The following is a 26,574-nucleotide window of genomic DNA, read 5'->3' as shown; positions in this document are numbered from 1 at the left end:
CTACAAGATTTTAAAATGCTATTTTGTGGTCACTGGAGGAAACTAAATTCTGCCTTCAATTCCATCCCTCTGTCCCTGAAGTGAATAAGAAAGAAGTTCATGTTTCTTTTGAAAGCTATGTTGTCTGTTCAATAAAGTCTGAATAGTAAGAAAATTAGGTTCTGCCCTGCCCTTGTCTATATGTCTCAGCTGGGTATATATTCCTGAACTGAGTCACACATCTGCAAGTAAATTAATCCAAGAGAAAAGAAAATGGTGTTTATTTAAAGTTCAAGGCATTTCTTAAACATAAGCATTTGGTCCAATGGGTCACTGATTCCATTTTCAGAGCACTGATAACAAAATCCATATATTTAAACATTAAGAAAATAATAATAAGGAAAGCCTTTTACTTGTTTTGCTTCTTCTCCATGACATTTCTTGAGGGTTTAGGCATTTGGCCCCTAATTTTATTTTTCACTTCACTGCTCTGACAGCTGAGCTGCAAAGCTTGACATTCCAAAAAAAAAAAAAAAAAATCAGTATGAGTGGTTGAAATGCATTATTTCCTTGGTTTGGGAAGGCTTGAGATGTCTGGAGACTTACTTCCCAGCCATCTTTGTTGGTTTTACTGACGATGGGTCACACAGCTTTTTGATGAAAGATGAATTGGGAAGAAAAAAAGGAATGTAATTATCTGGTTTTGGGCCCAGTGACATGGAGATGCGCTGGATAGCTTAGTATGAACTTGAGTCCCTGTCCTCTTCTCTGCACCAGGACGAGAATGTCAATTGAGGCTCCTGGTTTCGTATTCTTGTCATTACTCAGACAGGAAAGCAGTGTTTTGTTCTCTGTAATCTTTATCATCATTTACTTCTAATCTCCTCTCAATCCTGACAGTTCCATCTCCAGATTTACCAATCAGATCATCATCCTTATCAGACAGGGCTTGTCTTAGGCTTCCCAACCGTGTGCTGTCACCTGGGCAGTCTTGCTTCCTCGGGCCATTCTTAAATCAGTCCTCGTCTGGGTTCCAGACCCTTAGTAAACAACCTTCAGGTGAGATTTTTAGATTCCAAGGGAATCGGAGGCTCCATTGCTGCCTGACTTTAGCTTTATCTATGCTGACTATTATTTCTCACAGGGAAACAGTAACTTGCCCAGAAATCACTCACTTCGTGGAATAAGAGTATTGAATCGTCTTAGAATCTTTAGTTACACTGCCTGGGAACAGAGGCAAGACCCTGCTGCCCTTCAAGCTCCACAGAAACCATCCAGAGCCATTTTCTTAACCAGATTTGAAAACAAACAACCAACAAAAAAACAGGCAATGCCCACAAGTGCCTACATTTGCTGAGTTTATAAATTGTGAATGAGTCGCGAATGTTTTGCATTGTCGTGGAAGAGGAAAATCTAAATTTTAAATATCTGCTCCTTAAAAATAAACAGGAGAAAGGATAATCAAGACAAAATGAGGACAGGTGGAAATCTTTTTTTTTTTTTTCTACCAGGTCTAATGCGGGGCTGCAGTATAGCTGTGTGAAGGTTGTTCCTTGTGAAGGTTGTTCCTGGAGTTGTTCCATGCGGTGGCCCCAGCTTTAGAATAGGAGGCAGGTCACTGACAGACCCCTCATCACCGCAAACTTGCCTGAATGGCATTCATTGTCATTTAATGCAAAAACCCTCAAGACTAGGAAGGACCCAGCCTCCTACTGAATTGAGGGCTAGAGCCTGTCCTGTATTTTCTCCCAGTCTCTCAGTGTGTTCTGCTTGGAATTGGGTTCACCCAATGTTTAATGCCCCCTTGCCCTTTTAATGTAAGAATATACATATGTTATTTATCTCTCTTCTCCAGTGTTGTATATTCCAACCTTTCCGGGTTATTGCCATTATTTATGACTCTACTAAAATGTTAAAACTGGCTTCAGAAATGTCAAACAGAATAATGGGAATGGAGAAATCAGAGACAGAAGTCAGCTATAACCAGTCCCATCGCTCCTGCTTCTACATGGCAAGTGTGACTTATTTTCTTATTCAGAGTGCTTTTGTGGCAAGGTAAAACTTCCATTCTTTAAAATGCAAAGACATGCACTCACACACATGTACCAGCTTGTCCACAGAGGTAAAAAGAGTATTTGCCAAGATGTCAGTTTACTGAATTAAGTCTATATTTAGTACTATGTCAATTATATATTAAAGGGCTTGCATGCTCTTTTTAGAGAAAATATTCAGTACAGTCCTGTGTAAGCTCATTTTGATAGGCTCTATTTCAATTGGAAGGGAAAGATGGAAATGAAAAAGAGAACAAAGCTGAAAATTATTCAAAATAGAAAGAATGGAATAATTTTTGCAAAGCAGTAAATACTGGTAGATAAGGATTACAAGTCAAACATAATTGCCAAATTTCTATGATCACTGTAAGTTAAAAAAATAACTACAAAGAAGTAGGGAAATGGGGACACCCCCATGTCTGGTTGCGAACATTTTTCTAACTAATCATATAACAATAGGCCTTTATGCTACCTCCATTTCATCTGTGAGAAAGAGAATTTGAATAGATGATCTCTAAAGTCTTCTTTCATTGGAAAAGACCCCAATGCTGGGAAAGATTGAAGGGAGAAGGAGAAGGGGATGACAGAGGATGAGATGGTTGGATGGTATCACCAACTCAATGAACATGAGTTTGAGTAAACTCCGGGAGTTGGTGATGAACAGGGAGGCCTGGAGTGCTGCAGTCCATGGGGTTGCAAAGAGTCAGACGTGACTGAGTAACTGAACTGAACTGAAAGTCTTCTGACACTCAGTTTATATACTTTTAAGCCATATACAAATTCAGATTGAGAAAAATCAGATAAGGTTCATTTAAAAATGCATGATCGTGAAAAATTCACCTATTATTTTTAGTAATTGGTATTTTCTTTTAAAAATATTATCAAGTTTATAAGTGATAACCTATTTCTAATTTATTGGTTTATTTTTATATCTAATCTCATTTGGAATATCATCAGAAATCCACAGGGTAGATGCTACTAAGCTGACTTTTAAGTGTAAACAGAGACATGGAAACATTAAGAGTAAAAAGTATCATGTATAAAGTATAATCCCGAGTTTTCTGAATCCTTGCTTATTCTTTTAAGCCAAGCTACTGCTCCAAAAGTACAAAAGACATAAATAACTTTTTAGAGAACTATTGAATACATCCCTAAAATACTGAGATTAATTTCAGTAAATTCGAGGCAGATAGCTGAAAACAGAAAAGAAACTGAGCTCCAAAAGGTTCACAGTTTCACACATACAAATCTCTGCAGTTTGCAGGAGCAAGAGTGAGAGCAGGCTGGTATTAATGTCGGTTATGGATGTATGCTGTCTCTAAGTTGGAGATTTGTGTGCTTGAGATTTACTGGGGATTGGTCCTGTGAATTACACATGCAAGGGAGTAAACGAAGCAGGATTGAGCACCGGGCAAGGCTGAACCATGATGCAGTTGCAGCACAGACCTCAAACTGATGCTTCTGGGGGTTCTTAAACGGAGATTCCTACAGAGCTGTCCCTCATTGAGGCGAGGGGAACAGTCCTGTACATGCCGTCTTTGATCAGCACTGGAGGCAGGCTTCCCTTGGGATGCAGACATAACACTGAACCAAGTGATTCCCTTCAGCCAAGGGTGATTTGCACATAAGGACTCAGCTATGAGATGTCAGTACCCAGTGGTCCGAGCAGCGAAGGTATTCAGTTCTCTCCGTCCACTACACATCCCATCTCTTGGTTAAGTGGACTCCATTTTTACCTTGCCACTAGAAGTTCCGTCTAAAAAACATCTGGAAAAATTGGAGGAAAAAAGAAACATCTCCTGAAAATCTATCATCTATCTATGATTGCCAACTCCTTAAATTCTCACATAAGATTCCCTTCATGCGTGCTGCAAATGTTAGGAGATCCTTCTTTCTGGAAAACACCAGGGACTGACCAGGACATTTTTACTCATGAAGTTATTTGAGGGAAAAAAAAAAAAAGGAATCTAGGAGGTGACTGCTGACACTGCTTTCTTTCTTTGTGGGAATTAGTGTGAAATAGTCCAAAAGATGTAAATTTTGAAGGCAAATTTAAATCTATTAGATTCTTTGATCATGTTTATTTATCCTTCTCATCAAAAACATTCTGTGTGTGTGTGTGTGTATTCAGTCCTCAAGTCATGCCTGACTCTCTGCGACCCTGTGGACTGTAGCATGCCAGGCCTCCCTGACCCTCACCATCTCCTGGAGTTTGCCCAAGTTCATGTCCATTGAATCGGTGATGCTATCCAGCCATCTCATATTCTGTCATCCCCTTCTCCTCCTTCCTTAAATCTTTCCCAGCATCAGGGTCTTTTCCAGTGACTCAGTTGTTTGCATCAGTAGCCAAAGTATTAGAGCTTCAGCTTCAGTATCAGCCCTTCCAATGAGTATTCAGGGTTGATTTCCTTAAGGATTGACTGGTTTGATCTTCTTGCTATCCAAAGAGTCTCTGCAGCACCACAGTTTGAAAGCATCGATTGTTTGGTGCTCTGCCTTCTTTATGGTCCAACTCTCACATCCATGCATGACTACAGGAAAGACCATAGCCTTGACTATACAGACTTTTTTTGGCAAAGTGGTGTCTTTGCTTTTCAATACACTGTCTAGGTTTGTCATAGTTTTCCAGCCAAGTAACAATCATCTAATTTCATGGCAGCAGTCACCATCTGCAGTGAGTTTAGAGCCCCAGAAAAGGAAATCTGGCACTGCTTCTATCTTTTCCCCTTCTATTTGCCATAAAGTGATGGGTCCAGATGTCATGATCTTAGTTTTTGTGTATATATATATACATATATATGGGCTTCCCTGGTGACTCGGAAGTTAAAGTGTCTGCCTGCAATGCAGGAGACCTGGGTTTGATCCCTGGGTCGGGAAGATCCCCTGGAGATGGAAATGGCAACCCACTCCAGTATTCTTGCCTGGAGAATCCCATGGATGGAGGAGCCTGGTGGGCTACAGTCCACGGGGTCGCAAAAAGTCTGACACGACTGAGTGACTTCACTTCACATACATATATATATATTTTAAAATATTGAGTTTTTAAATATTTATTTAAATTTAATTTTATTTGAATATTTATTTAAATATTTAAATTTGACAATTTTTTTTAATAATGAGTTTTAAGCTGGCTTTTTCACTCTCCTCTTTAACACTCATCAAGAGGCTTTTTAGTTCCTCTTCACTTTCTGCCATTAGAGTGGTATCATCTGCATATCTGAGGTTGTTGATATTTCTTAGTCTTAATTCCAGCTTGTAACTCATCCAATCTGGCATTTCACATGATGTGCTCTATGTATAAGTTAAATAAACAGGGTGATAATACACAGCCTTGACATACTCCTTTCCCAATCTTGAACCAGTCCATTGTTCCATGTCAGATTCTAACTGTTGCTTCTTGACCCACATATAGGTTTCTCAGGAGACAGATAAGACAGTCTGATATTCCCATTTATTTAAGAGTTTTCCACAGTTTGCTATGATCCTCACCATCAAAAGCTTTAGCATAGTCAATGAAACACAAGTTGATGTTTTTCTGGAATTCCCTTGCTTTCTCTAGGATCCAGCAAATATTGACAATTTGATCTCTGGTTCCTCTGCCTTTTCTAAACCCAGCTTGAACATCTGTAAGTTTTTGGTTCATGTACTTCTGAAGCCTAGCTTGAGCTGGGCTTTTGAGCATAACCATTCTAGCATAGGAGATGAGTGCAGTTGTCTGGTGTTTGAACGTTCTTTAGCACTGCCCTTCTTGGGAATTGGGATGAATATTGACCTTTTCCAGTCCTGTGGCCACTGTTGAGGTTTTCCAAATTTGTGACATAATGAGTGCAGCACTTCAATAGCATCATCTTGTAGGATTTTAAATAGCTTTGCTGGAATTCCATCATCTCCACTAGCTTTATTGCCAGCAGTGCTTCCTAAGACCCACTTGACTTCACACTCCACAATGTCTGGCTCTGGGTGACATACCGTCATGGTCATCTAGGTCATTAAGATCTTTTCTGTATAGTTCTATGTATTCTTGCCATCTCTTCTTGATCTCTCCTGCTTCTATTAGGTCTTTACCATTTCTGTCCTTTATTGTACCCATCTTTGCATGAAATGTTCCTTTGATATCTCCAGTTTTCTTGAAGAGATCTCTAGTCTTTCCCTTTCTGTTGTTTTCCTCTATTTCTTTGCATTGTTCATTGAAGAAGGCCATCTTGTCCCTTCTTGCTAGTCTCTGGAACTCTACATTCAGTTGGATATATCTTTCCCTTTCTCCTTTGCTTTTCACTTCTCTTCTTTCTTCAGCTATTTGTAAAGCCTCCTCAGACAATCACTTTGCCTTCTTGCGTTTCTTTCTCTTTGGGATGATTTTGTTCACTGCCTACTGTACAATGTTATAAACATCTGTCCATAGTTCTTCGGGCACTCTGTTTACTAGATATAATCCCTTGAATCTATTTGTAACCTCTACTGTATAATCATAGGGGATTTGATATAGCTAGTACCTGAATGGCCTTGTGGTTTTATTACTTTCTTTAGTTTTAAGCCTGAATTTTGCTATAAGGAGCTGATGATCTGAGCCACAGTCAGCTCCAGGTCTTGCTTTTGCTGACTGCATATAGTTTATCCATCCTCAGCTACAAAGAATGTAATCAATCTGATTTTGATATTGACTGTTTGGCGATGTCCATGCGTAAATTTGTCTCTTGTGTTGTTTAACAAGGGTGTTTGCTATGACCAGTGCATTCTCTTGGCATAATTTTGTTAGCCTTCACCCTGCTTCATTTTGTATTCCTAGGCCAAACTTGCCTTTTACTCCAGGTATCTCTTAAGTTTCTACTTGTGCATTCCAATCTCCTATAATGAATAGGACAGCATTTTTTGGATGTTAGTTCTAGGAGGTCTTGTAGGTCTTCATAGAACTGATCAACTTAAGCTTCTTTGCCATTGGTGGTACAGGCATAGACTTGGGTTACTGTGATGTTGAATGGTTTTCTTTGGAAACAAACTGAGATCATTCTGTCATTTTTGAGGTTGCACCCAAGGACTGCATTTCAGACTCTTTTGTTGATTACAAGGGCTACTCCATTTCTTTTATGGGATTCTTGCCCATATCTATAGTAGTAGATATAATGGTCATCTGAATTAAACCCACCCATTCCCGTCCATTTTAATTCACTGATTCCTAAGATATCAATGTTTATTCTTGCCATCTCCTGCTTGACCACATCCAATTTACCTTGATTCATGGACCTAACATAGGAATGGACCCAGATTCCTACACAATACTCTTCTTTACAGCATCAGATTTTACTTTCATCACCAGACACATCCACAATTGAGCATCATTTCCACTTTGGCCCAGCCGCTTCATTCTTTCTGGAGGTATTAGTAATTGTCCTCCACTCTTCCCCAGTAGTACATTGGATACCTTCTGACCTGAGGGGCTCAACTTTTGGTGTTACATCTTTTGCCTTTTTATACAGTTCATGGGGTTCTTGTGGCCAGAATACTGGAGTGGTTTGTCATTCCCTCTAGTGAATCATATTTTGTCAGAACTCTCCACTATGACCCTTCCATCTTGTGTGGCCCTGCAAGGCATGACTTGAGTTATTCATTGAGTTATTCAAGCCCCTTCACCAAAACAAGGCAGTGATCCATGAAGGGGATTCTGCATATAAATTATCTAATTAACCAAGAAACATTTACAGGTAACCTCCTGTCTACAACATGGCACTAGTCCAGGCAATGTGGAGAAGACAGAGAATTGTAAAACCCAATCTTACCCTTCTCTTACGTAAAAGAAGGAAGCACATGCCACTGATTGGATGACGCAAGTGACTGCACACAGAGGTAGAGACACATGGACAGTATTTGAAACGGGAATCACATGAATGAAAAGCTATGAATGCAACAGGCATATCATATTGAGTTGGCCGAAAATTAATTTGGGTTTTCTGTGTAACGAAAAAGCCAGAAAGAACTTTTTGGCCAACCCAATAATATAGAGATTCCTTTGGGAATCGTGGGTAGTAAGCAAAATAGATCTAAAGCGAGATATAGCAAGACTGTAGATGGCCTTGAATCCTGAGCTAGTAAATGAGGACTGTAGAAAATAGGCTTTAAGGAAGGAATATAAGCCAATTGGCCTTCTAAAAGGCCTGTAAGAAGCATGCAAAACAAATTGGATTAATAGGACAACTCAAGGGTCTGAGAATAGTCTTTGGCATTCAAGGGCAAGTTGACTTTCTCGCCTGTCAGCTTGACAGGTATGGAAAATCAGTTTTTATGAAAATCGAATATGAGATAAAAATTATCAAATTTAAACACCTGTATACATTTCATCCCTGTAGTATATTTCTATTGTATTACTGTTCAAAAAATTTCATTATGTGTTTTCTAAAGAATAGAGTACTGAGCCATCGTTTTATGTCTCACCCCAGAAAATACATTAATTTTCCCCAAAGCTAACCTTTTTTTCTCTAACACTTTGAGTGCATTTGTCTAGACTATTTGAAAGTTTTCCTAATATTTTACAAAATGTGTTACCTTTGTTTCTCTATATGTTTTACTTCTATTCTGACAGTCTTACATCTAGCTAGAAATCTAAACATTTCTTTCCAGTCAAGAAATATATTAAACTGCAAAAATATGATATCCAGGGTTTGAACAAGACAAAACAAACCAACCTTGAGATATTTGTGAACTTCAAATCATTGAAATTCACAAATCTGTATACATTATGCTGCAGGAATTTTAACAGTATGTGTAATGTGACATGCTGCCTGCTTTACATCTAGACAAAATAAATACAAATGGTAATGGTTTTGTTGAAATCTTTATACACATGAACATTATAAGATATGTTAGATAGGAAATCTGTTATGAACATTAAAACAGCATCTTATATATGATTTCTGCAATAAAGAACCTGACCCAAATATCTGGTGGGTATGCATGATCACATCTCTTCTATTTTCTCAACCATCTACAGTTTAGACAGTTCCTAGTAAAGAGAATATTTGATTGATTTTAATGCCATTTTCTTTCAGTCACTGCCATTTGGATATAGACTCTGCACGAATGTCTTCTTCTACCTAGCTTTTAAATATTGACATTTCTTAGCATCCATGGCTAGGTGCTAAGCATTCTTTTCTTACTCATATACACTCTGTCCCAGTTAATCTCAACCATCCCCATGAATGTAAGTACTAAATATAAGCTGAGAAATACAAATTATAGGAATACCTTTAACCTCAAATGCCCTCTAGATCTAGGCTTATATCCATTTGAAATCTACAATAAATGCCTCTTAGGCGTGTCAGCTAGCTAGATTGCCTGGTGTGTTGTTTGACCTTCCCAGACATGTTCCTAGCATGGTGATTCACCTTTGACTGCTCCCTCTTTTCTCTCACATCCACTCATCAGCCTGTCTTGATGCTTTTTTCCGTATAGATCTTTAAAAAAGTTTTTTTTATTGGAGTATAGTTGATTTACAGTGTTGTGTTAGTTTCAGGTCTATAGCAAAGAGAACCAGTTATACATAGACATCTATCCATTTCTTAGACTCTTTCTCCAGATAGGCCATTACAGGGTATTGAGTAGGGTTCCCTGTGCTGTACAGTGGGTCCTTCTTAGTTATCTGTTTTATATACAATAGTGTGTATATGTCAGTCCCAATCTTCCAGTTTACCCCTCCCCCATCCTTATCCCTGGGAAACTGTAAGTTTGTCTTCTACATCTGTGACTCTGTTTCTGCTTTGTTGTTGTTCCCAGTTGCTAAATCATGTCTGACTCTCTGTGATCCCATGGACTGCAGTATGCCAAGCTTCCCTGTCCTTCACTATCTCCCAGAGTTTGCTCAAACTCATGGCCATTGAGCCAGTGATGCTATCCAACCATCTCATCCTCTGTCACCCACTTTTCCTCTTGCTCTCAATCTATCCCAGCATTACGGTCTTTTCCAGTGAGTTGGCGCTTCGCATCAGGTGGCCAAAGAATTGGAGCTTCAGCTTCAGCATCAGTCCTTCCAGTGAATATTCAGGGTTGATTTCCTTTAGGATTGACTGGTTTGCTCTCCTTACTGTCCAAAGGAGTCTTCTACTGTTCAAGAGTCTTCTTCAGCACCACAGTTCAAAAGCATCCATTCTTTGGTGCTCTGCCTTCTTTATGGTCCAACTCTCACATCCATGCATGTCTACTAGAAAGACCATAGCCTTGACTATACAGACTTTTGTTGGCAGTGATGTCTTTGCTTTTCAATACACTGTCTAGGTTTGTCATAGCCTTCCTGCCAAGTAGCAATCATCTAATTTCATGGCAGCATCACCATCTTTAGTGATTTTAGAACCCAAGAAAAGGAAATCTGACACTGCTTCTACCTTTTTCCCATCTATTTGCCATGAAGTGATGGGTCTGGATGCCATGATCTTAGTTTTTTTTAACATTGAGTTTTAAGCTGGCTTTTTTCACTCTCCTCTTTCACCCTCATTAAGAGGCTGTTTATTTCCTCTTCACTTTCTGCCATTAGAGTTTTATCATCTGCATATTTGAGGTTGTTGATATTTCTCCTAGCCATCTTGATTCTAGCTTGTGATTTTATCTAGCCTAGAATCTCACGATATACTCTGCATATAAGTTAAAGAAGCAGGGGGACAAAATACAGCCTTGATGTACCCCTTTCCCGATTTGGAACCAGTCCGTTGTTCCATGTCTGGTTCTAACTGTTGCTTCTTGACCTGCATACCGGTTTCTCAGGAGGCAGGTAGGTGGTCTGGTATTCTCATCTCTTGAAGAATTTTCCATAGTTTGTTGTGATCCACATAGGCAATGAAGCAGAATTAGATGTTTTTCTGGAATTCCCTTGATTTTCTATGATCCAGCGAATGCTGGTAATTTGATCTCTGGTTTCTCTGTCTTTTCTGAATCCAGATTGTACATCTGGAAGTTTTCGGTTCACATACTGCTGAAGCCTAGCTTCAAGGATTCTGAGCATTATCTTGCTAGCATGTGAAATGAATGCAATTATGTGGTCATTTGAACATTCTTTGGCACTGTTCTTCTTTGGGATTGGAATGAAAACTGAGCACATTATGCATAATGTTTGTAACCATTTTTTCACTTAATAATATATCATGTACATATTAACAGTTGCTTTGTAAATAAATTTATTTGTACCATTTTTTAAAGAGTCTGCCCATAAGCAATATCATCTGATATTTGTCTCTGTGTCTGACTGCCTTCACTCAGTATGACACTCTCTAGGTCTAGCTACTTTCCTTCACCTCTCCTCTCATCACCCTGATCCAAACCACAGTTATGTTTTGCCTGGATTATTCATACACTTCTCTCTTGTTGTCCACGTTTACCCTTTTTAACCTTCTCAACCATGAAGGCACAAAAATAATTTTTTTAAATGTAAATCCTACCTTAGGAGCAATACCCTTCCCACTGAAGTCTTTCAGTGGCTTTCTGTGACTGGGAGAGCCCTGCATGGCCCTGCTTTCCTTTCTAGTCACCCCGTTTCCCCGGCCACTGAACTCTGTTCCACCCATACACCACACTTTCCAATCTTAGGACCTTCATAGTTTCTATTGTCTTTTCATATGACTGTATCTTCCTCATCCACTGTCTCAGTTGAACCCTAAGCTCTATAAAAGGCTCTCCACATCATCTGAAATGTAATCTTAAAAAAAAAAATAATTTTACTTATTTATGGCGAAGGAAATGGCAACCCGCTCCAGTGTTCTTGCCTGGAGAATCCCATGGACAGAGGACCCTGGCGGGTTACAGTCCATGGGGTCGCAAGAGTCAGACACGACTTAGCAACTAAACCACCACCACCGCCATTTATGGCTGTGCTGGGTTTGTATTATGCACGGGCTTTTCTGCAGTTGCAACAAGTGGGGCTACTCTAGTTGCGGTGCTTGGGCTTCTCATTGTGGTGGCTTCTCTTGCTGTGGGGCACAGGCTCTATGGCATGCAGGCTTCGGTAGTTGCAGCAGATGGGCTCAGTAGTTCGGCTTACAGGTTCTAGGGTGTAGGCTCAGTAGTTGCACCACACAGGCTCAGCTGCTCCTCGGTATGTGGGATCTTCTCAGACCAGGGATCGAACCCTTATCTCCTGCCTTCGCAGGCAGATTCTTATCCCCTGAGCCACCACGGAAGCTATCCAAATCATCTTAAAGTAAGTCCTTTAGTGTGTGTGTTTTTTTCCCTGTATTTTTAAAGACATGATTATTATAAAATAAGGACCCAGAAACACCATTGTGTTCTTTGTAGCTCTTTTCACAGTCTGGATTTTATTTTATTTATGTGATTACTTGCTTGTCTTCCCCATGAGTGTGTGAATCAAGAGTGAGGATCTGTTCAAATTGGATTCCTAATACTAAACACACTGCCTGTCATATAGATGATAAGCCAGAAATATTCTGGAGTGAATTAATAAATGCATGGAAGAATGAAATTTGAAATTTGAACTAAAATATCAACAGTACTAAAATCACAAATCTCCTTGTAGAAATTATTTTCTTCGTGCTTAGTACGTAAGTGTAATGGTGGAACTTTCAACAGCCACAGTCCTGGGATGGAGTTCTTCTCAAAGTCATAGTCTGGAAAAATAAAGGGAGTAAAATATTTCCATGGGAAAAAAAAAATAGACCATGTGTAACAAGGTTGCCACAAATTTCTGGCTGTTTCAGAAGGAATTGGCAGTCTCCAGTTGAAGCCAAGCCAAGGATAGTAAATAGGGTGTGGTGATATATCTCGGAAATTGTGTACATTGGCAGAGTTGGAGGAAGGCAGTTTTTCATCTGCTGCTTCTACTGTATTTGGGCTCAAGATAGTATCATTAGTCTTTTTCTTCCTTTCAAGAATAACACAATTTACAAGAAAACTTGTTTTTTATTTCTAAAAATAAGCTCTAATTTTATAATCTTCACAATTTAATAAGGTGTGAATTAATAGTCCCTTAAAATGATGTCATAATTTGGACATTTATTAAACACACCAGTTTAATATTTAAATTTACCACAAAATCACTGTTACAATTAAAACACCCAGGCTTAGCTTACCCTGGCATTGTAAGAGGACAAACTAGTGAGATGTATTTTTAATATTAAATAAGTGACTAATCTTTGGTAGCTCATTTTGGAGACAAGTCTAGGTTTTTTCTTAAAGGGAGGAATTTTATTCTCACCTCTGACATTATTCCTTTTCACTAGCATTTCATTTCCAAAACTTCATCTTGACCCTACTGATTGGACTATGACAGATGCAAGAATCAAATCTGTATTTTGTTAAATAACTGAGATTTTTGGTTCAGTGTCTTTATAAAACTTAGCCTTTCCTAACTAATACATGTATAAAACCCCAATTTTCTAACTATTGGTTAAAAGTTGTGGCCACCTGTTGTTTTAACTATATGATTATGTTAGGTACAGGCATACCTTATTTTATTGTACTTTGCTTTATTGTGCTTCAAAGATACTGCTTTTTTCCCCCCCTGCAAATTGAAGATTTATGATAACCTTGCATCAGGCAGTCTAAGTGTGCAATTTTTCGAACAACATTTTCTCACTTCATGTCTGTCAAATTTTGATTATTCTTGAGTACTTCAAACTTTAAATTTTCATTGTATTTGTTATTATGATCTGTGATTGGTGATCTTTGATGTTACTGTGGCAAAAAGATTACAGTTTGATGAAGGCTGAGATGATGGTAGCATTTTTTGGCAATGAAGTATTTTTATTTTTTAACTTTTTATTTTATATGGAGTGTAGCCGATCAGCAATGTTGTGATAGTTTCAGGTGAACAACAAAGGGACTCAGCCATACATCTACATGTATCCATTCTCCCCCAAACTCACCTCCCATCCAGGATGGCAGGTAACAAAGTTCCCTGTGCTATACAGTGGGTCCTTGTTGGTTATCCATTTAAAACGTAGCAGTGTGTACAATTCCATCCCAAACTCCCTACCTATCCCTTCCCCTCATCTTTACCCCTACTAGCAACCATATTTTTATTCTCTTAAGTCTGTGAGTCTGTTTCTGTTTTGCAAACAAGTTCATTTGTATCTCTTCTTTTTAGAGTCTGCATACAGGATGTCATACGATATTTCTCCTTCTCTGTCTGACTTAAGCAAAGTGAGTATATTTAAGCTTGTACTTGTTCTTTTTAAGGCATAATGCTATTGCATACTTAATAGACTACAGTATAGTGTAAACATAACTTTTATATGCACTGGGAAACCAAAACATGTGTGTGACTCACTTTATTTTGATATTCATTTTAGTTTGGTGATCTGGAACTTAACCCACAATATCTCTGAGGTACACCTGTACTATCCTGTGCATGTTATATAAATTTTATTTAAATAGATAAGAATATTTATTTAAGTACTTTTCATATTTTCCAGTTTTTGGTATCATTTTATTATTAACTGCTTTATTTGAGGGAATACACTTTTTGAAGTCAGGCCAACATAGGTTTAAATTCTGGTTCTGTCGTCACCTCTGGCTTTGTTGAGATGCAGGGAATTAAAATGCCTTTCTGAGGCTTTGTCTCTGCTTCTGCACAAAGGACCTGTTAATGCCCAACATACTTGGTTCTGGTAAGAATTAACTGAATATTCTATGTAGTACCCTTAGCATATTAAGGACCTGACACTCAATAAAGTGTTAAAGTGTTAAAAATATTCCCTGTGGCTCAGATGGTAAAGAATCTGCCTGCAATGGGAGAGACCCAGGTTTGATCCCTGGGTTGGGAAGGATCCCCTGGAGAAGGGACTGGCAACCCACTCCAGTACTCTTGCCTGGAGAATCCCATGAGCAGAGGAGCCTGGCGGACTACAGTCCATGGGGTTGCAAAGAGTCGGACATGACTAAGTGACTATGCTTTAAAAAAAAAAACACGTGATAGCGTATAGATGTAAAGCAATACCTATACTTCTTTACTTAGAATATCTATCAATGGCTGATTCATATCAATGTATGACAAAACCCACTGAAATGTTGTGAAGTAATTAGCCTCCAACTAATAAAAAAATTAAAAAAAAAATAATAAAAAAATAATAATAAAAAATTAAAAAAAAAAAAAAAAAGAATATCTATCAATCATCATGAGAAGAAAATGAATAAGCAAAAAATGTGCCAGAAAGCTTTTTCTTTTAACTTATGTTTTATTGGCAGTTCTGGGTCTTCGTTACTGCTTGGGCTTTTCTCCAGTTGGGGTGAGCAGGGGCTGCCCTAGGTGCGGTGTGAGCTTCTCATTGTGGTGGCGTCTCTTCTTGTGGAGCACAGGCTCTAGAACACAGCCTCAGTAGTTGTGGTGCACACACGCTTAGCCGTTCTTTAGCATGGAGGATCTTCGTGGGTCAGGAATGGAACCCATGTCTCCTGCATTGGCAGGCAGATTCTTATCTGCCAGGCCACCAGGGAAGCCCCAGAAGGCTTTTATTAAAACATACTTTGATCAGTTTATAAGTAGAGTCTGTTGTATCAAAAGAGCTTATCAGACCAATTAACATGAAAATGCTAATATGTCAGTAAGCTTTACAATATTAAGATTGTGCTATATAGTCTACCCTGATGCTGGGAAAGATTGAAGGTGGTAGGAGAAAGGGACAACAGAGGCTGAGAGGGTTGGATGGTATCACCGACTCAGTGGACATGAGTTTACTCAAGCTCCGGGAGTTGACAGGGAAGCCTGGCGCGCTGCAGTCCACAGCGTTGCAACGAGTCGGACGCGACTGAGCAACTGAACTCAACTGATACAGTCTACTTGTGAAAGTATCAGAACCAGCAATAAAATAATAGTCAAGGGCATCCTTTTGATTTTAGGGAGAATTCCCTTATTTACAATTATATAGCTTAAAGAGGAATTCCAATATCTAATGACAAATGAGAGGACAAACCAGGAAATTCACAGTCAAACTACAAGAATGAGAGAGTTAAATGTCAACATTTAGGAAAAAATATTTTCCACTATTATTTGCAAATCATTGATACAATTTTTGTGTTTCAGTTCAGTTTTTAGTGATTAAAGCAATCAAATTATTTTAAAAATCCTGTAAACATTTTTAAAATATTATAAAATCTCATGACATAAAAATCAAACATTCTTCTATAGTAATTATTCATATTTTAAATGCATGCAGAGCACTGAATATTTGCTTTTAAGTGTAGAATACCTTTTAAGACACTGGAGAAGCATGCTGTTGCACGTATTTTATTTTATCCAATTAGTCCAGAGCATTCATCTTATACCTCTTCATTGACTTCTTCTTTGAGAAACTTATCTGATGGGTGCTGAAGTTTTCCTTTCATCTTAAAAAAAAAGTACATGTAGATTTTAAAATTAAATGTTAATATTATCATTAGTTCTATAGTAATCAGAGATCAAAAGTAACCCCTCTTTCTTTTTCTCTCTCTCCTCTTCCTTCTTTCTCTTCTCTTGATACAGTTAAAATCATCTTGAGGGTATCTTATTAAATACCCTCTTATATATGTACCCAGTTAGATACTCACAATATGATTTTATTTATAAACAAGAATAATTTTGTTTCTCATTAAGTTCTCACTAGGTACTTTAGGAATTCTGAATCCGAAAAATAGTTATCCTGATCATTATTTATACTCTTGGACTAGACCTAAAAGTCCCCATTTTATCACAGTGGAAGGAGGCAAGGAGGGGGACAAGGAGCCTTTAAACAGCAGCAGAAACAGAAGCAGATCCATAAATCAGCATTTTAGCAGGAGGTGACCCTCAACTCGTCCATAATGACTCTGAACAGCCACTCTAAGACTCAAGGGAAGGCGCAGGGAGGGATTTAGGAATTATGGTATGGATAGTACAAGTTCTTCCATCTAGTGACAGAATCTCAAAGGAGCTCATATCAACTCCTATCTCTGTACCTCCTTATGGGACATTCTAGACACTGCCTGAAAAATTCTTCCCAAAACAGTACTATTTATTTAAAAAGTAGACACTTTATGCAGTCACCTTATGCCCCAAACCCCTACAAATGAAATTTCCATTGACAGTTTTTCCAGGTGGTGTGGTGGATTCATGTGTATTACATAATCACTCAGAACTGTTTTTTTTGTTTGTTTTTTTTTTTTACTTTTAATTATTGATGCATCTAAAACAAAGTTAGCAACTACATGGTAAGTCAGTTTCAGATTTTTTGTAAGAAATTCTGGGAGATACACATTGCTTATACAGATTAAAAAGGCATCAAAATAAGTAACACCAAAACGAAGTCTATTTCAGAATGTTTTTCACCGCAGTGGCTCTTCTAGTACAAATAAGAGATATTTAACAGTCTCTTCACTAAAAGAATTCAAGATTTTTGATTTGTGCTTAGCAATGAAAAGGGTTTCCCTGGTAGCTCAGCTGGTAAAGAATCCGCCTGCAATGCAGGAGACCCTAGTTCAATTCCTGGGTTGGGAAGATCCGTTGGAGCAGGGATAGGCTACCCACTCCAATATTCTTGGGTTTCCCTTGTGACTCAGCTGGTAAAGAATCTGCCTACAATGCAAGAGACCTGGATTCGATCCCTGGGTTGGGAAGATCCCTGGAGAAGGGAAAGGCTACCCACTCCAGTATTCTGGCCTGGAGAATTCCATGGACTGTATAGTCCATGGGGTTGCAAAGAGTCAGACACAACTGAGAGACTTTCACTAGCAATGAAAAGCTTCTCAGAAACCTTTATTACCAAAAATATAAGACCAGCTGAAAAATATTTTTTGAAAAAATCTTTAAATGCTTTTTAACCACCTATCCCAAAGCCACTGAGCTTGATTTTAATGACTTGAATGGATGAGAGATTATGTATATCATATAAGTTTCTTGGTTCATTTGGATTGCTATGGCAAAAATGCCATAGACAGTTTCTCACAGTTCTGCAAGCTGGTAAGTGCAGGATGAAAACACTGATGAATTTGGTATCTAGTGAGGACCCTTCCCAGATTGTGGATGGCCATCTTCATGCTGTAACCTCACATGGTGGAAAGGTGGTGGAGCTCTTGTTTTTATTTTTCTTATAAGGGCACTAATCCCATTTATGGAGACTCTACCCTCATGACCTCACCACCTCCCAAAGCCCCCACCTCCTAATACCATAACCTCGGGGGGTTAGGATTTCAACATGTACATTTCTGATAGACAAACATTCAGTACATTGTAGCAAGGTTGTAGATTGGGTGAGATACGGAATTTTAAATTTACCCTGAATGAGATATAGGGGAATCTGAATGTATCGAAATTGGAATAAACCATAAAAGAAGCAGACTCACAAAAAAAATTTGTTTCTAACAACATGAGGTTTTAGGAGACTCAGAGGTTTCTCTCCTTCTAGCCCATGGGAATTGCGTGACGTCACTTTGCACCTAGCACAAATCCTGCATCTGTGAACCATGACCACCACCGCAACTTCCTTCTGGGGAGATGGCTGCAGACCTAAAAGAAGGAAGCAAGGCACACGCTCGGGGCATAAGTGTGGAGCACATATTAGCACAGTGTGTTTAAGGAGCTGGGAGGGTTTATCATTCATTCATTCAGCAGGGACTTATGAAGGTCTTATGTGTGCCACACTGATGCTGGATGCTGGGTATAATGCTGAACCAATTGGACACGGGCTCTGTACGCAAGAAAGTACTGTGTGTGTGCTCTAGTGGGGAAGAAAGATACATTGATAATCACATGGTAGATCTGAAAAACTCCAGATATGAATAATGGTATGACAAAAAGATAAAGGTACTCTAAGAGTATGTATCAGGGAGACTGATCTAGCCAGAGTGGTCAGACCTTGGAAGGAAAGAGAGCTCAGCTGAGAGCTAAAGAATGAGCAGGAACTCAGTATGTGAGAGGAGAGCAGTACCTTCCAGACAGATAAACCCGGGGGTTGTGTGCAGACCCGGGGGCAAGTCTTGGTCAAAGGGAGTCTGGATAGCTAGAGCGATGAAGGAGAGCACGTGCGGTCTGGGATGTAGCTGTGGTGGTAAATCTGTGGATCATGCTTAGATCTGTTTTATCCCACTGTCAGTACAGATCCACGAAAGCATTTTAATGGGGGAGTGGGCAGGGTCAAATGTTTTTATTCAGAAATTATCACACTGGATACTGAATAGAGATTGCCTAGAAGCTTTGATAAACATGAACTACCAAATGCTGATACACAGATAGATATATACATATATTTCAAATTATATAGATATATATATATATATCAATGTTTAGTAGAAAATGGATTTCCTAGTCATTACATGTTGCTTTTCAAATTATATATTTCAAATTCAACTTCTTTGGCCAGAAGAATCAGATTTTACGTCTTGATAGATATACCCACATACCTAAAACTCTGATGGTTTATTCAGTTTTGTTTTTTTTTTTAGTGACTAAATATGACCCAAGATTTTTATTCATGATATTTAAGAATAAAAGATCCCAGAAAGTATACGTGTACATACCATTATCAAAAGTGACAATCATTATTTTAACTTTCAGATTTAAGGTTTTGATGAAACCAAACATAAAATCTATATGAGCAAAATTAGTCTTTTAAGGATAAATTCAAGAAAGACCAATCGGTCTAATACCTTGAACTTGCCTCTAATACCCAGGCCTTGTCCTGCCCCAAGGCCTTGGAAGATGCTATTCATTCTTCCTAGGAGAGACATATCAACAGTATAATATTTGCTGAATGAATGAATGAGTCAAGGATTTCCCTGGTGGTCCAGTAGCTAAGACTCCATGCTCCCAGTGCAGGGGGCCTGGGTTCAATCCATGGTCAGGGAACTAGATCCCACATGCTGTCACTAAGACTTCACATGCTGTAGCTAAAGATCCCACATGCCACATCTAAAACCCAGCACAGCCAAATAAATAGACATTTTTTTTAAAAAAATGAATGAGTCAGGATCTTCTTAAGAATATAAATTATACTAAGTATTCACTTCCCCAAAGTAGCTGTAATACATGGTATCAGTGTATAGATTTGAATTCCTAGTGCAGTGATTCTCAGTTGGGAGCATCTTCCCCAAAAGGGGACATTTTGCAGTGTCTGAAGATATTTTTGGTCATTGTAACTGATGGTGTGCCATCAGCATCCGTCAGGCAGAGGCCAGGGATGCTGATAAACATCCCATGAGGCACAGGACAGGACCCACAACAAACAACTTCTGGTTCCAAATGTCAGCAGTTCTGGGGTTGAAAAACCTTGCTTTAAACTAATACATCTGCATTAGGAGAAGTCAGTTTTAGTCACTCTGCTGGGTCTTTGAGTCTGTCACATGACATAAAAGCCTATTTAAGTAATACTAGGAAAGTGAATCCTCTTGATTAAAGACTACTGTCATATCCTCAGGGATTGTGTGTTATTTCCATCAGAGTCAATGCCCCTAGCCCACAACTTAGGAACCAAGATTCCCCTGTTGGTGAGTATCTTCCTTACTTCCTCACAATGCTAAGATGACCCCTGCCTTTCCATTTGTTTTTCCAATGGTAGAATGACCAGTGATCTCCAAAGCTGAAGGCATATCTCTGGACCAAAGTGAGACCCTCTTCCTCCTCTACCACTTGACTAAACTCCTTTTTCATGATGGCTAGGATTTGGCCAGTTACATAGTTCATTCTACTGAAGTTCACCATTAATTTCAAGAGGATTGGGAGTATATTGCCTGTTTGTGAAAATCAAGAATCTGTGGAATTTTCAATACATGAACACGCGCACACACACACACATATTAACACACCTTTTATACAAAACTACAAGACCACAAGGCCTTGCTATATAAAATATCCAGATATCCATTTTATGAGACTAATATACATCTGAAAAATGCTTTGATTCCTTTAAAAAAAAAACAAAACTGTAAGTGAAGTGGTCATATTTACCCAGGAAATGACCTGAGTGGAAGGTGAAGTATTTGTTACCTGATTTGGGTCATTTAGAAAATACTTAGAAAAGTATGAAAATATGCTTCCTTAGCTTATTTTTTAATTACCTTCTCTCCCATAAATATTTGTAACTCTCTGCAGACATGCAGTCAGGCTAATATTGACATTTCCCATAAGTGGTCCCACACTTTCCTTTTCAGGCTGTAGGAGGTCAGTGAGTACTTTCTGACCTAGTGAGTTTTCTAAGGCCATACATCCTACCTTAGAAGAACACTTTGATTTAGTACTTTAGGTAACAGCCATGCACTAGATGTTTTATGTTTTAGAGAACGGAAATGTCTAAATTATTATGTTCCAACTTTAGTAAGATAAAAAGAATTTCCTTTCTAGTGAAAAACATGTGTCTGCATAAAATAATTGACTCTGATGGAAATTACCATTCAAAGACCTAGGAAGCAGAGAATCAGTCATAAGACTGGAATTGTTAAAAAGAGGCTGTTGAAAGGACAATTGATTTATAATGCTTGGACTCGAGGTGGAAGTTTATGGACAGGACCCTTTCTGTCATGTATTTTCACAGTGATGGGGCATTTGCAGACTAGCCAAGTGTTACTGAGTTGAAGAATCTGACTGACCTGACATTCCAGGGAATTCTGATGTGGGGGCACTGGGTAGCCTGGCGTTGACATCTTTAGGACCTCTTGTCCAGCTCTCCCGGAAGCAAAAGCAAATTTGGAAACTGTTAGTTCGTTTCCCTTGGTTTAGGAATATCTGCATTGGAAGCTGGGATCTCAGACGTGTACTGGCCTGGAGGACTTGCATCAGGACAGCTTGGCTCCAAGGCTCAGGGAGAGGGTGCGGGCCCATTTGGGGCCATGCCACTCTTCAGCTACACCCACGGAGCTTCCAGGGTCAAGAATTCTCCAGGGAAGTGCTGAAGCAGTTACATACTTTACATTTTACAGGTATGCATTCCAGTGTTTCCAATAGCAGAGCTCCCTTTATTTTTTTAAACTTTTACAGTGGAGTATAGCTGACTAACGGTGTCGTGATAGTTTCAGGTGGTCAGTGAAGGGACTCAGCCACACACACACATGTATCCAAACTCCCCTCCCACCCAGGCTGTCACATAACATTGAGCAGAGTTCGCTGTGCTATGCAGTAGGCCCTTGTTGGTTATCCATTTTAAATAGAGCCGTGTGTACATGTCCATCCCAAACTCCCTATCTCTTCTTCCCTGATGACCATAAGTTCATTCTCTAAGTCTGCGAGTCCATTTATGTTTTGGAAATAAGTTCATTTGAGTTATTTTTTTTTAAACTCTGTATATCAGGGATATCATATGATTTTCTCCTTCAGAGCTCCCTTTAAAGCTACTGATTTCCCCAAATTAAATATTTATCCCTTTGAACTTGAATCCTAGAAGCAGGCTATTTGAATTCTAATGCAAAGGCTTTAAGAGAATGGAACTACTGTACTTTTTATTATAACTTCTGGGGCTTTATAGTTATACATATTCTTTAAATATGGCATCATCAACTCAATGGACATGAGTTTGAGCAAACTCTGGGAGATACTGAAGAACAGGGAAGCCTGGCATCCTGCAGTCTATGGGGTTGCAAAGAGTCGGACATGACAGAGACTAAATTATTCTTTAAAATTAAAAACTATTGTATCATGACAGTTTTAAAATATACAGAAAAACAGAAAGAATACCACAAAGATTTGTATACTTTACCATCCAGATTCAACACCTGTAAACATTTTGCCTTTTCTGTTAATCTAGATATAGGTTGTATTTGTGCTGTTTTAGTCACTAAGTCATGTCCAACTCTCTTGCAACCCCAGGGACTGTAGCCCACCAGGCTCCTTGGTCCATGGGCATTCTCCAAACAAGAATGCTGCCATGGGTTGCCATTTCCTTCTCCAGATCATCTTCCCAAACCAGGGATGGAACCTGCATCTCCTGCATTGCAGGCATATTCTTTTCCACTGAGCCACCTGGGAAGCCCAATCTAGATATATACTCTCTATATAATTTATACCTGCATCATTGCTTATACTTATCTTTTTGACTATAACACTTAATTTGTATATATCATGATTCTTTCCTCCAAATTCTTTAGTGTGAGAAGAAATGCTCTCCATATGATCACAGTAGCACGATTATACCTAACATCAACAATAGTTCCCTAATAAAATCAGATACCCAGTCTATTGATCTACATTCCAATTCTCCCATATACCTGTTCATGAGGATTCGATCATAAGGCACTCAATACATTTGTTGTGTCTCTAAGTCTTTCTAAGTCAAGTTGTTTTTACCACTTTTTATTTCTGCCCCTGCTACTAACTTCTTTAAGATATCAGACCAGATGTCCTATAGAATGTTTTACATTCTGCATTTGTCTGGGTGTGTTTTCATCACATAATTTATATTTCTCTATCACCTATATTTTCTATAAGCTGAAATTTAAAACTAACGTCATGATTAGATACAAGTTAAACACTTTTGTGAAAAATAGTTCATGGAAAAATCAGTATTTCTTGTTGCATTTAATTTACAGAATGTCTGTGTTGTTCACAAGTAAGTAGTGCCTCTGGATTAATTCCATTAGTCAGATCTTTCACCACAAAGGTATGTTTTCTCTTTTTCAATTAACAAATAATCTGTGGGGAGATACTTAACATTATGTGAATATTTTGTTTACCAACATTTCACCAAAAACGTTTACAGCCATTGAAGTTTCTTCCCTTAGCTGTTTGACTGAGATTAGCAGTGATTTTCTTATTTTTTTTTTACATACATTATTATCATATAAATAAGTAAAAAAAAAATTTTTATCAACTAGGGCCCCTTTTTTAAAATCCTTGAATCTATAGTTCCTGTTGAAAAAACAAGATATTATATCTTGTTCTCATCTCTTTTTTGGACTGTGCTGGATCGTCGTTGTTTCGAGGGCTTTTCTCTAGTTGCGGTTAGCAGGGGCTACTCTCTCAGTCACAGTGTGCAGGCTTTGAGGTGTGTTCTTCTTTTGTTGTGGACCACGGGCTCTGGAGCATTCAGACTTCAGTAGCTGTGGCCCCCGGGCTCCAGAGCACAGGCTCAGTAGTTGTGGCGCTTAGGGGCTCAGTTGCTCCATGGCATGTAGGAGCTCCATGGGCCAGGATCAAACATGGTCTCCTGAACTGTTCTCATCTTTTAATTACCAGTTTTCAAAAGTAAGGAATTGGTATGTTAGTCATCTCCAGAGGTGATCAATGAGTTTGTTTGATTTATAGTCTCTTTCCTTATTCTTACTGTTAACTCAATGATATATATTTATGCAATGGATTCCAATGAATTATAGTTATTATTTTTATTGGTGTTTGAACTCTCCCAGTTTGGATCAGGAGGAGTCACTCTAGGCTGGCAACTTGTGTCCTTTTAACACAATCTGTTCATCCTTGAATACTTTCCTTCTGAGAATATGGAGGGCACTCAACGGTGTTAGAGGTTTGGCAGTCACCATTCCCTTCCACTTCTTTTCTTCTTCCTTTAGAATCAGCCATTTCCTAAGTGTCTCTGATTCCTTCAGTGTGAATAATAATTAGAAAATGAAAACTGGGTGTGAGGAGTACTGATTTCCACAAGGAATATTATTGTTTCTGAATGTTTTTGGATGGAGCGAGCCTGAAAATATATCTGGTAAGATTATATTTGATATTTTCAACTTTTTAACATTACATGGTTTTAACTTTTAAAAAATGTGTATGCATATATCTCTTTTTCTATATTATTGCAACTCTTGGATCTTAAACAATACAATAATTACTATGAAGACAAAGAAACTGAGATAATTTTAAGATTCCTCAGCATTTTTAACCTTAGACTATATCTCTAAGAGCAAACAGAATATGCAGCATGTTCTAAAATCATTCTGATGTGAATACTTGTATTTCAAAAAGCTTCTCAGTGCTACGTATTTTTCATTCGTCCTGTAAAAACCATCTTTTTATACTTCTTTTCTCTTGTTTTAGTGCAGCCCTTTTAGTAGCTTCCAGTTAACCTCTAGTTTGAAATCTGATTGAATTTGGTTCTTCTCACCTTTTTCCCTCTATTTCTATCATCTCTCTCATTACCTGTAAACCAAGAGTCCTCCCTCCAACAAAAGAAAACTTTTGTTCTCTGACACTCCAATCCGGATGCCAGTTCCTTTGATTACTTCCTCACTTTCAGAACTAATCCATCATCTTCCTCTAAAATTAACAGGGTCTTCTCCAGTAATACCACCAATTATATAGTTTGAAAGACACTTGATCATACTTTTATGCTGTTTAGTAATAGTTCTACAGTGGAGAAAATGGGAGGAATTTGGCTAAAATTATCCCAGTTGAGTGTCTAGTTTGATCAGACCCCCGAAATACTGGCTGGCCTCTGTTTCTTTCTGCCCAGCACTCTGCTCTTTTTTGCAGTCTTCGGGCATTGTGGGAAATAATTTCATGATGCATTTTTGCGCATTAGAAGATCTGCAGTGTTTTTCACCATGACTTTGGGTATTTCTTTCTGTAATAACTTTGACCCTGTCCCAATATTTATTGTTTACTTAATAAATGATCTATTTCTCACACAATCATTTAGGGGGAAATTTTATGAAGCAGAAATTTTGCAGTGCTCCACGTAAAGTTCTGCTATTTCCATAAACTCCACTAGTAGTCTGTCCTGATTCTTGTGACAAATCTACTTTTTACTTCATTCTAAGACTCAGTAACAAGATAAAATGATGTTAAAAATGATTTTAATTCACCTGAGAATGTAATTTACCTCAGACAATAAATAATATTAACTGAAAAGAAACTGAATTGCAATAAGTTTGCAAGGAAATGTAAGTATACAGAATTTAACTGCATGCAAAATCTTTAACCCTACTGGTTTTCAAATGGATATTGTTGTGTTTCATCCTATGCAATATTTCACTTCCTATGTGCATTTTAAGGGCATCTAATTTTAAAGAAAGCAAACAGAATACCGTGGAGAAGAACATATAGAAATGTTTAGTGCTGGGTGTTATGAAGCTCTTAACCTTGAAGATTTGTTACTAATGAAAATGATCAGCATTATTTGTAGGTTCACATTAGTAATACTGAAATCTAAGAGCAAGTTGTGAAGCTCAGACTCACAGATTCTTTTTAAAATCTGAAATTCAGTTTTTCTTTGGGATAAATATTAACTGTAGACAGAGGAACCCTATGGAGGAGACTGAAGATCACAGAGAGAACTAGACATTAACAGTGTAGTAAAGCAAAAGAGAAGAAATGAATTAAATTCACAAAATACTATCATCATGTTCCTCAGCTACTGAAGAACAGAAGCAGTAATGCTTCCAGCCAGAGACATCTTAAATGAGAGCATGTGGGTACGTGACAGCTGCTGCAGTCAGATAAGAAAAGCATCGTGAAACAGCAGAGAAGTCATTTTCCTGCAACTTATTTATAGTCGCCGGGGCTATAAAGGTACCGGGAGAAGGGGGGTGGAAAAATCAATCCCAGCCTGTGAGAGAAAAAACTCAGTACCGATTTTGTAAACATTATACATTGAAACAGTGATACCGTTATTCCCCTACATTTCCCACTGTTCTTAGATATAAATCGGCCTAGTGAAGAATTCTCATTGATGCC

General features: G+C 38.4%; 1 long non-coding RNA gene across 1 annotated transcript; it reads left to right on the top strand.

The window, feature by feature from the left end:
* The first annotated feature begins 7,372 nt into the window (after positions 1-7,372).
* Positions 7,373-26,565, top strand: LOC122688016. The gene is made up of 3 exons (XR_006339301.1): positions 7,373-7,503; positions 21,452-21,457; positions 26,554-26,565. It is a non-coding gene; the product is annotated as an uncharacterized LOC122688016 (long non-coding RNA).
* Positions 26,566-26,574: the final 9 nt, after the last annotated feature.

This window comes from Cervus elaphus, chromosome 32, assembly GCF_910594005.1.
Source record: "Cervus elaphus chromosome 32, mCerEla1.1, whole genome shotgun sequence".
NCBI classification, from domain to species: domain Eukaryota; kingdom Metazoa; phylum Chordata; class Mammalia; order Artiodactyla; family Cervidae; genus Cervus; species Cervus elaphus.
This window is presented reverse-complemented; position numbering and strand designations above follow the sequence as displayed.